At 45.3% G+C, this 14309-nt stretch overlaps 1 pseudogene; it reads right to left on the reverse strand.

Moving 5' to 3' along the window:
* LOC132686006 (ERI1 exoribonuclease 3 pseudogene) lies at positions 1–3169 on the reverse strand (annotated as a pseudogene).
* Positions 3170–14309: the final 11140 nt, after the last annotated feature.

Genomic DNA, 14309 nt, shown 5'->3' on the forward strand with positions numbered 1-14309 from the left:
TCTCATGGCCACAGAGTCAGGCCACAACTATTCAAATGTTTCTGATGTGTCACTCTCCTCCCTTTTTCTCAACCACGCATAAACACATGCAAACATACAACCACACACTCATTTCCTCTCCTCTCATTTGCTTATGAATTCTCCACGTGAGTTAGTGAGGTATTTTCAAATGCTCTCCAATCGAAAAAATAGGCCCAACATGGCGCCTGAACTCACCACCCCAAGACCAAAATAATCGAAAACCCACAGAGAAGAGATTACGAAGGAAATGCCCTTCTTAACTCTTAACCTGAATACTGATTCGGGACCTTCTGTCCAGGCTCCTGTAGCCCAGACTCCCATGAGCCGTTCAATTTTCCTCTCCCCATCCTGAGGGTGAGGGTTCCTGCCTGGAATACATCCTAACAAAGGGGAAATTTTCAGATTTTGGTGAGGTATTCATGTGCTGGGAGCCGTGGCTACTCAAGCCACGTTGACTCGTGCCAAGTCCTTGTCACATCCTGCCTGGTAAATGATTTCTGAGGGCTTTACACATGACTTCTCCCCCGCTAACTGTGGGCTTTATGTGCGCACAAATGGAGTGTGATCTTTATTTTTGTATCCTCTATGTCTATTCTGGCATTTTGAACAGGGGTGTGATACAATAACTGTTTCTTGGCAGACATGTTTCCCACACGTCATGAGTTACACTTCCAACCTTCATTAATCCTTTTTTTTTGTTTTTTTACTGCTTATTTATGAGTATTATGACATCATACTTAGTGTAGTGAAGTCGTCTTCTTGGTTCTAGCCCAGTTCTTCCATTTTTTTTTTTCTTGTTCCCTGACTTTATCCAGTGGCATGTTCATGGCGGGGACGGGGGTAGACACAAGGTTGGGCCTGATCTCTCCTGGAGCCCTGGGGGCACCACACACCATGCACTATGGATGGGAGGGAGCACAGGGGGGCCTGCTGGCCCCAGCAAAGCCTACATACCTGGGAGGAGGCTGTGAGTGCACGGGTTGTCTTGGACGAGGCCCACAATGGGAGGGGCTGATACTGGGCTGAGGTTGAGGAGTTGGCGTGGGGGACACAAAGTGCCTGCTCCAGAGGGGCCAAGTGGCCAAGTCCTTACCCAGGACACAGGTCCACAGGGTAGACTGGGGGACACTGGAAGCAGAACCATGCCACTCCCCCTTTTCCTCTCTGGTGAGGGAAAGGAGGGTTCTAGGCTGAGCCAAGCAGCTACCCTGTCCTGCCCCATCCCATCCTGGGCCAGTCAGAATGGCTTCGATGTCTGCTTGAAGACGAGGTCTTGATATGCAAGTGTCTTCATGATGTTGGCAATGTTGTAGTCATCATGCTGCGGTGGGACCCGCCTATGTGTTGCAGGCTGGGATCCTGGTTCCTGTCTAGAAATCCATTCCTGGGCCAGCAGCCCATGGTGAAGCTGTAAGCCTTTTTCAAATTAATCCACTGCTTGAAGTAATTTGCCACTGGCAAACCCAAGTATGGCCCTGGCCTGGGACTTTCGAGTCCCAGTCTCCACACGTGACAAAAATTGACATTTGGATCGAAGAGGCTTTCTTTTGCTATCTGCTCATCCACTGTCTCCACCACTTGCTGCAGGCTTGGCTGACCATCCGCCATGGCTTGAATAATCCTGGTGAGCTGGGTACAGAAGGGAGAAAGCTGTGGATGGACCACAGGCTGGACATATGTGGGAAAGGCAGACCCAATCTCTGTGGTCTGCACACTCTGACCCCGGCCAGTGAGACTCAGTTCTTCTATTTTGATGTAAGGATCTTCTGATGACATCAACTTTAGAGCGTGTTAAGAATCACAGGGTGATGGGGTGCTTGGGTGGCTCAGTCTGTAAACCGTCCGACTTCGGCTAAGGTCGTGATCTCGCGGTTTGTGGGTTCGAGCCCCGTGTCGGGCTCTGTGCTGACAGCTCGGAGCCTGGAGCCTGCTTCGGATTCTGTGTCTCCCTCTCGCTCTGCCGCTCCCCTGCTCATGCTCTGTCATCTCTCAATAATAAATACACGTTAAAAAAAAAAACAAACAGAATCACAGGGTGAGAGAAGGCCTATGATGGTAGTAGTTGCATGAATACCCTTTAAGGAAAAGCAAAAATACACGAGAGGACGTACGGGTTCGGGATCCTGTGTTCGATGGTTCCCGGAAACCCCTGTGCCTCTCAGTTCCTTATTCTGGCAAGGATAGTTTGGTTGGTAGCCTTTAGGTGTGCCCCCAGCAATGAAGACAGGGAGTTCACACAGGAGAGAGAGAAGTCCTTGAAACTTGTGAGCAACCAACTGTTCAGATCTCTTACCTCTCTGCTCCCACCCAACCTAAAACCTCATCCCGCAGCTTAATATATGCAGGACTTAGTGGTGAGGCGCATCAGAGGGACACGGGTTGGGGGTCCGGTCCCCACCGTGCTGCTGGGAGAACTTGGGCCAGTTACCAACCCCTTCTAAAGGCTCAGTTTTTCTTACGTAAAATGTAAATGGTAGTATTTACCTCTTAGGGTAGTTGAGAGGACTAAATAAGGTTAGACACGTTAAAGGCTTTGCACAGTGCCAGACACAACACTGATCCAAGAGGATGAGATGTATTATTTGCCAAGCACCATAGTGGGTCAGCTTCCAAGTACTTAGGAGAGACACTGGCACACAGTTGGAGCTCTTTAAAAACTTAGGCAGCCAGCAAAGGCAAAGGACATTTCGAATTCAGCTTTTATTTTGTCAGAAGCTGAAGTGTATTTATGTGCAGAGAAGAAAAGGACAGAAAAGAGTCAGGTTTTTTTTGTTTTGTTTAAATTTTGTCATACGTAATTTTTATCCGAAAAACCCCCATCCATTTAAAATATATGGTTCAGGGGCCCTGGGTGGCTCTAAGACTCCGACTTTGGCTCAGGTCACGGTCTCCCCGTTAGTGGGTTCGAGCCTCGCATCGGGCTCTGTGGTGACAGCTCAGGGCCTGGAGCCTGCTTGGGATTCCGTTATCTCCCCCTCCCACCTCCTCCACTCGCGACGTGCGTCTCTCTTTCAACAAGAAACATTAAAAACATTAAAAATGAAATAAAATGTATCGTTCAATCAGTTGAGGCAAAATAGTCCTATAACTACCACTAACTATCCAGGGGTTTTTGAAACAGGCCCCTGAGGTTGGGGGGGGGGGGGGGGGAGGGGGAGGCTGCTGGGATCCAGAACCGAAGTGCAAATTTTGGCCTCGACTAGAAAAAGGAGGCTCTCCCCTCGCCCCCTCAGGGAAGTAGGTAAGGTGGGTGGAAACGCAGGGAAATAGGCCCTGAGTAGAGGTGCGTGTGACCTTGGAAGCATTTCCTAATGTTTATTGCCCCGTATGGCAGGCAGCTAGGTGCGCTGAGGAGAAGGGAAGCGGGAAGGGACAGGCTCGACCACAACGCCAACGCGCGCGGGAAGCTGAGAGTCGCTCCCTGGGGAGAGACCAGCACCGTGGTGCAAAATGGCGGCCCCGCTGCGCGCACGAGCGCCTGCCCCTGCGCCTGCGCGGTGGCCCCTGGCGGTGGGCCGGTGGCACGAGGAGGCCGGGCCGCTCCAAGGCTGGACGGAGGACGCGCCCGAGAACATTCGGAGGGTTTGGAAGCAACGCTGGAGGAGGCAGCCACGCCAGGAGGGAGCCCGTGGAAGACGGAGGTGGGAGAGGCGTGGGCTCGGGAACTGGGGGCCTCGGGGGAATCTCGGGGCGGTGGGCTCTGGGTGCACGAGACCCCCCCCCCCCCCCCCCAGGGAGGTTCGGGAGGGTCGCGTTTCCCGTTGCCCACGTGGACTCCTCATGGGAGGGGAGGAGGTTCAGGCCATACTCCCAGCAAGTGGCTGGTGAAATGGAGTGGAAGGCCCAGGGGAAGCTGTTAACAGCGGGCGGAAAACACAAAGAAAGCGTTTGGACAAACGCTAGGCTTTTAAAAGAGCGCTGCCGGTGCTTCACTGGGGCGGATGTTTACAGAGGACCTGCGGGGGGACAGCTGTCGTACCGTCCGCCCTCCGGTCCATCAGCAGATAGCGTTGGCTTAAAATCTGTCCGAAGGCCCCACCGCTTTGACCAGCCTCACGGCCACCCCCGATCTGCATGGGTGCCTGCAGTTGCATCTGATGGCCTTCCTGGGACTATCCTTGCACCTTTAGAGAACGCGGCAGCCAGGAAGGTTCTTCTCAAGCAGAGCCCGGGTCAGAGCTCTCCTGTTCAAAACGCCTCAGTAGACTTCCCATCTCGTTCAGCAACCCCCGCCCCCCCCCCCCCCAGGGCTTTCTAGAGCTACAGTGCCCACTCCCAAGCCCCCAGACCCTTGCCTCTTCCCACCCACCGTACGGTCCCATCTCCCCTTCTACTGATCTCACCTTCTTACCCCCCCTCTTGCTCAGTCACCTTCAGCCTCCACGGTCTCTTTGCTGTTCCTGCACCGCCCCCGAGGTGTGAGCTTTATGGCAAGATGTTTGCACTCACTGGTCTGCCTGCCTGCCCGTTTTTTCCGCCCATCCCTCTGTATTGTTCGCTTCCTCGCCCACCTCCTTCCGGTCTCTGCTTCAATGGTGCCTTTCTCTCTAAGGCCTTCCCTGACCATCCTGCTTAATATTCACCTCCCTTCCACAAACACCTTGTTCCCTCCCCTGGTTTATTTTTGCCTTAGGACCTAATAATGTCTGACACCCTATATGTTTTCCTTATTGTTCCTCGTCTTTCTTTTTCAGCTTGAGGGTAAATGCCATTAGATGACAGATTTTGTCTGCTTTTGCCCTCTTCAGTACTCGTAAAGGTGCCCGGCACTTACAAAATAATCAATAAGTTGAAATGACTGAAGAGATACTTGCTCATGACTGTAAGGTGGAATTTTAATTGAATGCAAGCTTCAATACAAAGGAAAAGGAGAAAGAGACACGATGAAAAGGTCATTTGCTCTGGAAAGAGGAAAGAGAAAATGGGAAAAGAAGAAAGAAGAAATTAACAAGCTACTAATGTTTTCTAACAGATCCTTATTAGTTCAAAGACTGGGCCAGATCAAAGGTCAGAGACAGAAAATAAAGGGATAGGGTAAGGATTTAAGAAATCCACTGGAAGGTTTCACCCTCCAAGTTTATACTTTAGGAAAAGTCTGCAACTGAATTTAACATCCCTCCACGTCCACACAGATTTCGATTGTAAGAAACTGCACAACATCAGTAGAAAGGGTGTTTAAAAAATTTTTTTTTAATGTTTATTTATTTTTGAGAGAGAGAGAGAGAGACAGAGCATGAGCAGGGGAGGGAAGGAGAGAGAGGGAGACAGAATCCGAAGCAGGCTCCAGGCTCTGAGCTGTCATCACAGAGCCCGACACGGGGCTCGAACTCACAGACTGAGAGATCATGACCTGAGCCGCAGTCGGACGCTCAACCAACTGAGCCACCCAGGCGCCCCGAAAGGGTGTTTTCTAAAGTGTGGCATTAGGTTTAGGTAGGCCAGTACTTTGGAGGGGGCTAAACACAGAATGACAAGAAATGTTTTGGTAAAATACTCGATAAAGACGGTTGTTTTCAAAGAAGTTCTCTCAACATGAAAACAGGAAAAACTTGCATCCTGTGAGTATTGAAAGTATCGTGAGCAAAGTGCTAGGGAATCAGCGCTGTGGGGGAGAAAGAGTGGGAGAAGGTAGTTAAATATAAACCTGGTTTTATTTGCAAAGCTTAATCTCCATAAGTGGCACCTTCTTAAAGCAAATACCTGGTCCAGGGAGCTCCTAACATTGATGTGTCAAAATCTAGGCTGTAGTCTGAATGATTCCAAATTCTGGGGGAAACAATGTGTTTAGAGTCCATTGTTCTGAGTGTTAACACGGCAGCACTTCATAAAATATTAAGAAGTTAGCTACTAAGAAAAATATTAGTATATGATTACTCAAACCAGGTTTTAATCTCTAGAAATTTATGAATAAGTCTGTTAGTCCCTTGAGGGCAAGGCATTTCTCTACCGTAACGAAAATTTTGCTTCCCACAAATGAGCGATAAATATTTGTTTAATGGAATCGGATGATGCCAAATATGTTATATTCATTTTCAGGAAAGGTGATCATTAGAAATGATCAGTCTGTACTAAATGAAATTATAAATAAGAATCTGATTTCGCCTCTGATATAATGTTTGCACGTCGATGTGTCATACCATCGGTATTCTCCTGTGAGCCGCATTCAGGTGTTTCACTACCCAAACAGAAGGGTGCTCTATTCCAAGATTACAGGCAAAAATTAGGTGAACGGAAATAATTTCCTCAATTTACATTTTCTTTCCCATTAGTTGTTCTGAAACATTCAGCTTCTCCTACCGTTTGCTTATAATAGAATCTGGTGCAGGAACATGAGAATTCTGCAAAAATTAGGGTAGTGTGCAATTCTTGAGCTCATTGCTAACGGAATGGCCATCAAAATCATGACTTAGAGAAGACACTACTTATGATATGAGCTGTTGTCTGAAGGACAACTATTTCCCTTGAGAGACTGTAACATCTACCTTTGGCGTAAGCCAGGCCATCCCGAGAGCGTTGCACTTGGATCACACAGCACTGGCCTTTTACTGAGCTGCTTTGGTGGGAATCCATTCAGCCATTCCTGAGGGATTCAACTGGAAACAGACCTATAAAGTCTACTCTTGCCATAGACGCTCTGCACATTACATGATGGTCTCTTTCTGTGGTCCTTTGAGAGATTTTTAATTTTAGCACCAAGAAAAGTGCTTCCTTGGAACATTGGTGGGGGGGGGGGGGCACTCTATTGTATAACTGATAAGGTTTTTCTTTTTGCATCTGCTCTGAAAACTTCCTGCTAAACCCAAACCCACTCATAGCAAGGCATAGGGGTTTACAGTCCCCATTTCCATGTCCTTCTCTTTCTTGCTTCCCCTTTATGTTCCTGCCTCTGTTTTCGCCTTCTCTCCTGCTTCCAACATAAGTTGTTTGATAGGAGTTTATGTTCTCTTGGAGGCAACCTGACATCTTTTAGGGGACCAAGATGAGAGCTGAATATATTCGTTCATATACACATTATATCCATAGAATGATATGGTGCTTAGTTATTTGAGTTTTATTTCCTGCTGAGAGCATGGTGCTTTCTATTACTTTGCCCTCGGAAGAAGTACAAGACTTTGATTTAGGAGGTTAGCTGCTAGGAGGACGGAGAAGATTCTTTATAATACGTGGCCAGTATCAAGCCCCACTATCGTCACCTGCCAATTGTTTGTAAAGACCTTTATAGCTCACTGCAGAAAAGTATCGTCTTCACACTACCTAGTATAATGTAACATGCTGAGCTTTCTTCCTAGTTTAGTCTCTGGCACAGCCGATTTACACCTCCCTGCTTCTTGCCTCCTTCGTGGGCAACCAGTCCACTGTGCACTCAAAACACTTTTACTTACTTCCCTTTAAAATGATCCAATTTGTGTATAGATGATGTACAGTAACTCCTGAATCCCCGATTAGCCAGAGCGTGGACTCTGGACATCATCTAACGTTAAATAGTCCCCACCCCTGAGAAAAACGTAATTAGTCTGGTTAAATCCACCGAAGAAAGTCAGCGCGAGCCGTTCAATTCTTTGTTTCACCTGGATAATTAAGGCTTGACCTCTGAGCGGAAGTCCTCAGAACTTTGGCAGTTGAGCCAGAGGCCACCTACTGGGAAGACGTGGGGTTACAGAAAATAGAGCAGGGATGAAAAGTAACAATGGTCGCTGAGCAGTGCGAATGAATGCACTTAGTGCCACTGGATTGTATACTTGTAAAAGGTATCGTGTCAACCATTTTTGTTATGTATATTTTACCACATATTAAAAAAAGTAACAAGTGATATAAAACAAGGTGTTCGACACAGCAGAAATTGGTAACAATTGTTCATCATGATACCACTATATTGATGCTATAGTGTATTATATTTATATATCATTGTTATTAGTAATAATACATATATATACTGTTTAATATGTGCCATGTACTATTCTAAGCGCTGTACATAGAAATATAGTCTTTGTCACTATTTCCCCAAGACTACTGAGAAACGTTTTGCATTCTTTTTTTTTAAATTTTTTTTAACATTTATTTATTTTTGAGAGACAGAGAGACAGAGCACAAGTGGGGGAGGGGCAGAGAGAGAAGGAGACACAGAATCCCAAGCAGGCTCCAGGCTCTGAGCTGTCAGCACAGAACCCGACGCGGGACTCGAACCCACGAACCGTGAGATCAAGACCCGAGCCCAAGTCGGTCGCCCAACCGATTGAGCCATCCAGGCGCCCCACCTTTTGCATTCTTATCTGTCACATCTGGAAACATGGTTGCCACATTCCATCCAGACTGTCAGAAAGCCTCTTCAGTCAACAAGAAGGAACTTTGATTGAAGGCAGTTGGGATAAACAGAACAGTAAACCCATTACCAAATTTCATGCCCCCACAAGCAGCTGGGTATATGAAAATATCTGGAACATTGACAGGTTGCCCCGAAGGTGAAACACGAAAGAGCTGGCGAACCGCAGATGGCTCAAGTGTGGGCGAGTGGGAAAACACAACGAAGCAGAACAATCACCTAAGCATTGAAAACTCTCGTCATTATCCAAATATGCCCATGTGATTGTCCCACCTCTCGGCTGGTCAGTGTCCCACATATGTATGACATTCTTTTGTCCGCCTGGCTTCCTACCCCAGTGCCATGCCTTCTGACCAGCGTGCCCTGTCCTCTGAGCAAGCCAGAGTCTTGTCCGAGGCTGGCATCCTCTATCACATCTCCAAAGGTAACCTGCCTTTCATCTGGTTACTACCATCCTATCCCTTATCCTAATCCACTGATCTGGCGTTCTGCACAGATTGCCTTGATACGCATCCAATGTCTTCAAGATCTGAGTCAAATGACCTTCTCCAAGAGCTTTCACATCTCTTGTTACTCATCTTACATAGATACTCTTTTGGTTGACTTTTTAGTACTCGGAGTGTAGTCTGCCCATCGTCTCTCTTTGCTTCTTCTTCCTTTTTTATGGAAGTACAGTGGACACACAATGTTAGTTTCAGGTGTGCCACATAGTGATTCAACAACTGTACACGCCACAGGCATAGCTGCCATCTGTAGTAATACCATTGACTATATTCCTGAGGCTGTACCTTTCATTCGTGTGACTTATTCATTCCGTAACTGGAAGTCTGCATCCCTCACTTTCCTTCACCCATTTTACTCCTCCCCCTCACCCCTCTCCCCTCCAGCAACCACCAGTTTGTTCTCTGTGTTTATGGGTCTAATTCTGCTTTGTTTCCAAATCTAAGTAAAATTATGTGGTATCTGTCTTCCTCTATGTGACCTATTTCACTTGGCATGATACCCTCTAGGTTCATCCGTGTTGTCACAAATGGCAAGATCTCATTCCTTTTTAAGGATAAGTAATATTCCATTGTGTGTGTGTGTGTGTGTGTGTGTGTGTGTGTGTATACACACTACATCTTCTTTATCCATTCATCAGCCTATGGTTTGCCTCCATATCTTGACTATTGTAAATGATACTGCAACAAACACAGGGGTGCATGTATGTTTCCAATTTACTGTTTTCATTTTCTTTGCCTCAATACCCAGTAATTCCATTACTGGATCATATGGGAGTTCTATTTTTAATTTTTTTAAGGAACCTATATACTGTGTTCCACAGTGGCTGCACCAATTTACACTCCTACTAACAGTTGCACAAGTGTTCCCTTTTCTCCACATCTTTGTCAACTCTTGTTATTTGTTGTCTTTTAAAGTTCTGGACACTCTGGGGGCGCCTGGGTGGCTCAGTCGGTTAAGTGTCCGACTTCGGCTCAGGTCATGATCTCATGGTCTGTGAGTTCGAGCCCCGCATCGGGCTCTGTGCTGACAGTTCTGAGCCCGGAGCCTGCTTCTGATTCTGTGTCTCCCTCTCTCTCTGACCCTCCCCTGTTCATGCTCTGTCTCTGTCTCAAAAATAAAGTTCTGGACATTTCTGACAGGTGTGAGGTGATATCTCATTGTGGTTTTGATTTGCATTTCCCTGATGATGAGTGATGTTGAGCATCTTTTCATGTGTCTGTTGGCCATCTGTATGTCTTCTTTGGAAAAGTGTTTGTTCAGGTCCTTTGCCCATATATATTTTTTAAAGTCGGCTCCTCGCCGAGCACAGAGCCCAATGTGGGGCTCAAGCTTACAACCTTGAGATCAAGACATGAGCCGAGATCAAGAGTTGGATGCTTAACTGAGCCACCCAGACGCCCATTTTGCCCATTTTTTAAATCAGATTTTTTTGTTGAGTTGTGTAAGTTATTTTGGATGTTAACCCCTTATTGGATATATCATTTTCAAATATTTTCTACCATTCAGTAGGTTGCCTTTTTGTTTTGTTGACCATTTCCTTTGCTATGCAAAAGCTTTTTCTTTTGGTGTTTTATTGACTTCTTATGTTTGTCTTTTCTATCCAAATAGCTAATACATGTTAAAAGAGCCAGAGCAATGTCTTTTATTTTTTAAAATATACTCTCCCCTATAATTCCTATCATAGTACTTTTTTGTATAAATACAACAATTTTGTTGTGTGCTAAATAAATGTTTTTAAAAAGCAAATTAACATGGTGGTACATCTAGAGATGTTAATACTGTTTTTTTCTTTCCATATACCAAATGCAAAATACATAAGTATCTTTGGTGAGGACAGTTCATACAACCCAGAGATAGCAAATCTTATATCTACAGTACCTAGATGTAAAAAACTTCTTACTACCTGGGCATTGACAATGTAAATGTCACTCCACACAGTCATTTTATCTGCCCGTGTCTTATTGCTTGCCCCATCTCTAGTCTCTGACAACATAAGAACTTAGAAGAATTAGGCATTCTGAATTTTCCATAAAATCACTTTCTATTAGGAAAAAAATGCGAAGAAAAAATGGTAGCATAGAAATCACAGATATTTTAAAGTGTGTGTTAGGGCATGTGCCAGTTATAGAAACCAAATCCACTGACCCATGAATTGCGCTTTCTTGGCCTATCTAGAGAAGTAAATGGTAAAACTCTAGAGGATTCAAGCTGTTTGGTTAATGCGTTTTCCCCAAGTTTGCCAGAGTGGTCCTGAACTCAAATAATTATTATTATTCAAAGTTATTCTTAAAAACAATGAAGTTTGTAATTTCTTTTAACAGCTTGAAAAAAATTCTAGAGCAGTAATTCTTTTCCTCTGACCTTTTCATATTTGTGATACACTCACAGACCCTCTTTTCTAATTTTCAATTATGATTATTGGTAACATTTAGGATTTTATCTGTTAGTTTCTTCAAGTCATGATTCCACTGTGAGTCACTTAGCTCCTTTGCATAGAAACCAATTATGATACAACAGTGGACAGTGATATGTCAGTGGAGGATATACTATACAACAAAAGTTGTAATACCATATAAATGACTTCAAAGAGAGGAATAAAAATACAGAAAATGCTTTTTATTTCAAAGAGGGGTTTTCATTTTCCCACAGAGCATCAGATTTAACCCAAACATCTCATTGATCCCCAAACAAGTGTTGTTCAGATTAATAGGCTTTATTAATTAATTTTTATATATTAATAATAATTCATGTCTACCTGTCGGGGAGGAGGGGGTGAATTATAAATGTTACAATTTTTCCATTCTATGGAAGAGAAACCAGACTGAAAAAGAGTCTGGGAGTCTGATCACCTGGTTTTTAGTTTCACCTCTGACACAAACAAGCAGTAGTTTCAGGCAAGTTGTTTAACCTTTGGAGACATTCTTCTCACATATAGGATAACAGAGTTGGAGCTCCCGCTCCACGATCGTCTCATCCCCTACTTATTATTCCATATGATTTTCTTGTCCCTCTTATATCTTGGTAGATTCTAGATCTGGAGAGATCCTGCCCACTTCTTCAGTAGACAGACCATGACTAGCTACATAATTTGCAAAATAAAAATGGCAGCCTCCTTGTTAAAAAATTATTAAGAATTTCAAGAGCAAGATGATGGGGCATTAAACTAAGCATGGGGGCCCCTCTGAGCATGGGGGCTCTTTGAGCAGATCGCACACCCGCGAGGCTGGCCCTGCAGAGACCAAAGGAATTTTTATTTTATATTCAGACACTCTCTTTTGCTCTTAACAGAATGAACATCAAAGAAATACTGGTGGAACACTGACATGCCTCATTAAAAGACAGAAATAATGAACATACAGTATTAGAAAGCCAATGTTTTAGATCGACCAAGATGACAGGATGGGAGGCTCCTGACTTTCCCTCCTGCCACGGATTTGCCAAAGGTATAGCTACACACAGGTCATTTCCCTCTGAGAGAAATCTAAAAACCAACTGAGTAATCCCTTCACATCAGCTTATTGAGAAAACACCGACATGAAAGTGGGTGGGAAAGGCTGAGACACACACCATACACCCCACCCCTGGCACAGAGCCTTATGATTGGGAGGGAACTCACAGCTTCCAGCCTCCCTATGAGTGAAGGGTTTGGACCACACATCGAGTGCTCCAGTTTTAAGGCTACTATGCGAGGCATGGGTCCCCAAGTCTCTTAGCTCAGGGAGCCAACGGGGCTTGGCATTCACGAGTCCCACAGGACCATACCAAACAAAGAAGCAGTTGTTAAACACGCCCCACAGCTCTTCCCGGGGCTCAGCACACACCGACCAGGCAAAGATTACCATCTCCTCATTTCTCCCTGGAAGGATTTTGAGAGCACAATTTCCTAGCTGCTCCATGAGGGTCTGGCTTCTAATCAGTCTGTTTCTGGGTGCTGGCTGGGATCCTCCCAGGAGCCCTAAAAAGCTGGTAGGCACTTGTCACACATTCTCCCTCTGGCTCATTTCAACAACAACGACAGCAACAAACAAGTTGCCAGCTTCTTCCTGGAAGGAAAGTGCCCACACATAAAGCGCTCCAAGTTTTGCAGCTGTCACCCTAGGAACAGGTTCTGAAGTCACTGACTCTAATAGCCACCAGGGCTCGGCATTTAGAAGTCCCCTAGGACCATATGAAACAAAGTAGTTTTTAAATGGGCACACAAGCACTTTTTCAGCTCTCCCTTCCCTGGCTCAGTACGGAAGGAAGAGGCAAAAACATTCAACTCCCAGTTTCTCCCTAGAATGCATTGGACTGGATATTTTCCTAGCTGCTGTTTGAGGTTCTGGCTTCTAGTTACACTGCATGGGGGAGCGGACTGGGATCCTCTCAGGAGCCTGAAAGAGCTGGTGGGAATGTCCCCTACCATCTTTCTTCAACTTGTCCAGCAGAAAACCAAGGCTCCAGCTTCTCCCTGGAAGGAGCATGTCCACTCATGTAGCACCCCAAATGCTATAGTTGCTACATGAGGGACTGGCTCCTGAATGATCTAGCTCTGGGGCTGACAGAGCTTAGCACTCACAAGTCCCCCAGAACCACACAATGCAAAGAGATGATTTTATACGGTTATACAAGCACCTCTACCAACTTTTCTCTAGCTCAGCACAGAGTAAGCAAAAATACCCGGTTCCCAGTTTCTTCCTGATAGGGACTAGACTGTACATCTAATAACCTGACTTTCCCAGCTTCTGCCTGAAGGTCAGGCTTCCAACTAACCTGAATAGGTGGGATGATGGGGCAGACAATTAATAGTCCATGAAACTGAAAAGGCATGTGGGCATTTCCCATATCTTTGGGACTACAATGGATCACCCCAATCTACCGGGACCCATAAGAACAAAGGCAGCAGGATGGACAGTCACAGAGATTTGAGAAGCAACAATAACGTCAGGCTAGGCTGACCTCGCTAATCAACTACACAGTCTAGTCAAGACTAGGTGGGGTGGCTATTTCATCTAATGCACAGACAATTCAGAGAGCCAAGGAAAATGAAGAATCAGGGAAATGTATTCCAAACAAAAGAATAAGACCAATTTTTGGAGACCAAACTTAATGAAATAGATATAAGTGATTTACCTGACAGAGAGTTCAAGCTAATGGTCATAAAGATGCTCCAAAATCAGGAGAGCAATGCAGGAGCAAAGTGTGAATTTCAACAAAGAGATGGAAAATACGAAAAAGTGCCAAACAGTAGTCACAGAGCTAAAGAATACAATAACTTAAGACTTCAATAGAGGGGTTCGATGGCAGACTAGATCAAGTGGAAGAAAGGATCAGTGAGCTCAAAGTCAAGGCAGTGAAAATCGTCCAATCAGAGGAAGAGGAAAAATTAAGAAAGAATTAAGATAGCTTAAGGGACATATAGGACACCATCAAGCAGACCAGTACATGTATCATAGGTATCTGAGAAGGAGAAGAGAGGGAAAGG

The sequence above is a fragment of the Panthera onca genome, chromosome F1 (assembly GCF_046562875.1).
Source record: "Panthera onca isolate mPanOnc1 chromosome F1, mPanOnc1 haplotype 2, whole genome shotgun sequence".
In the NCBI taxonomy this organism is placed as follows: Eukaryota; Metazoa; Chordata; class Mammalia; order Carnivora; family Felidae; genus Panthera; species Panthera onca.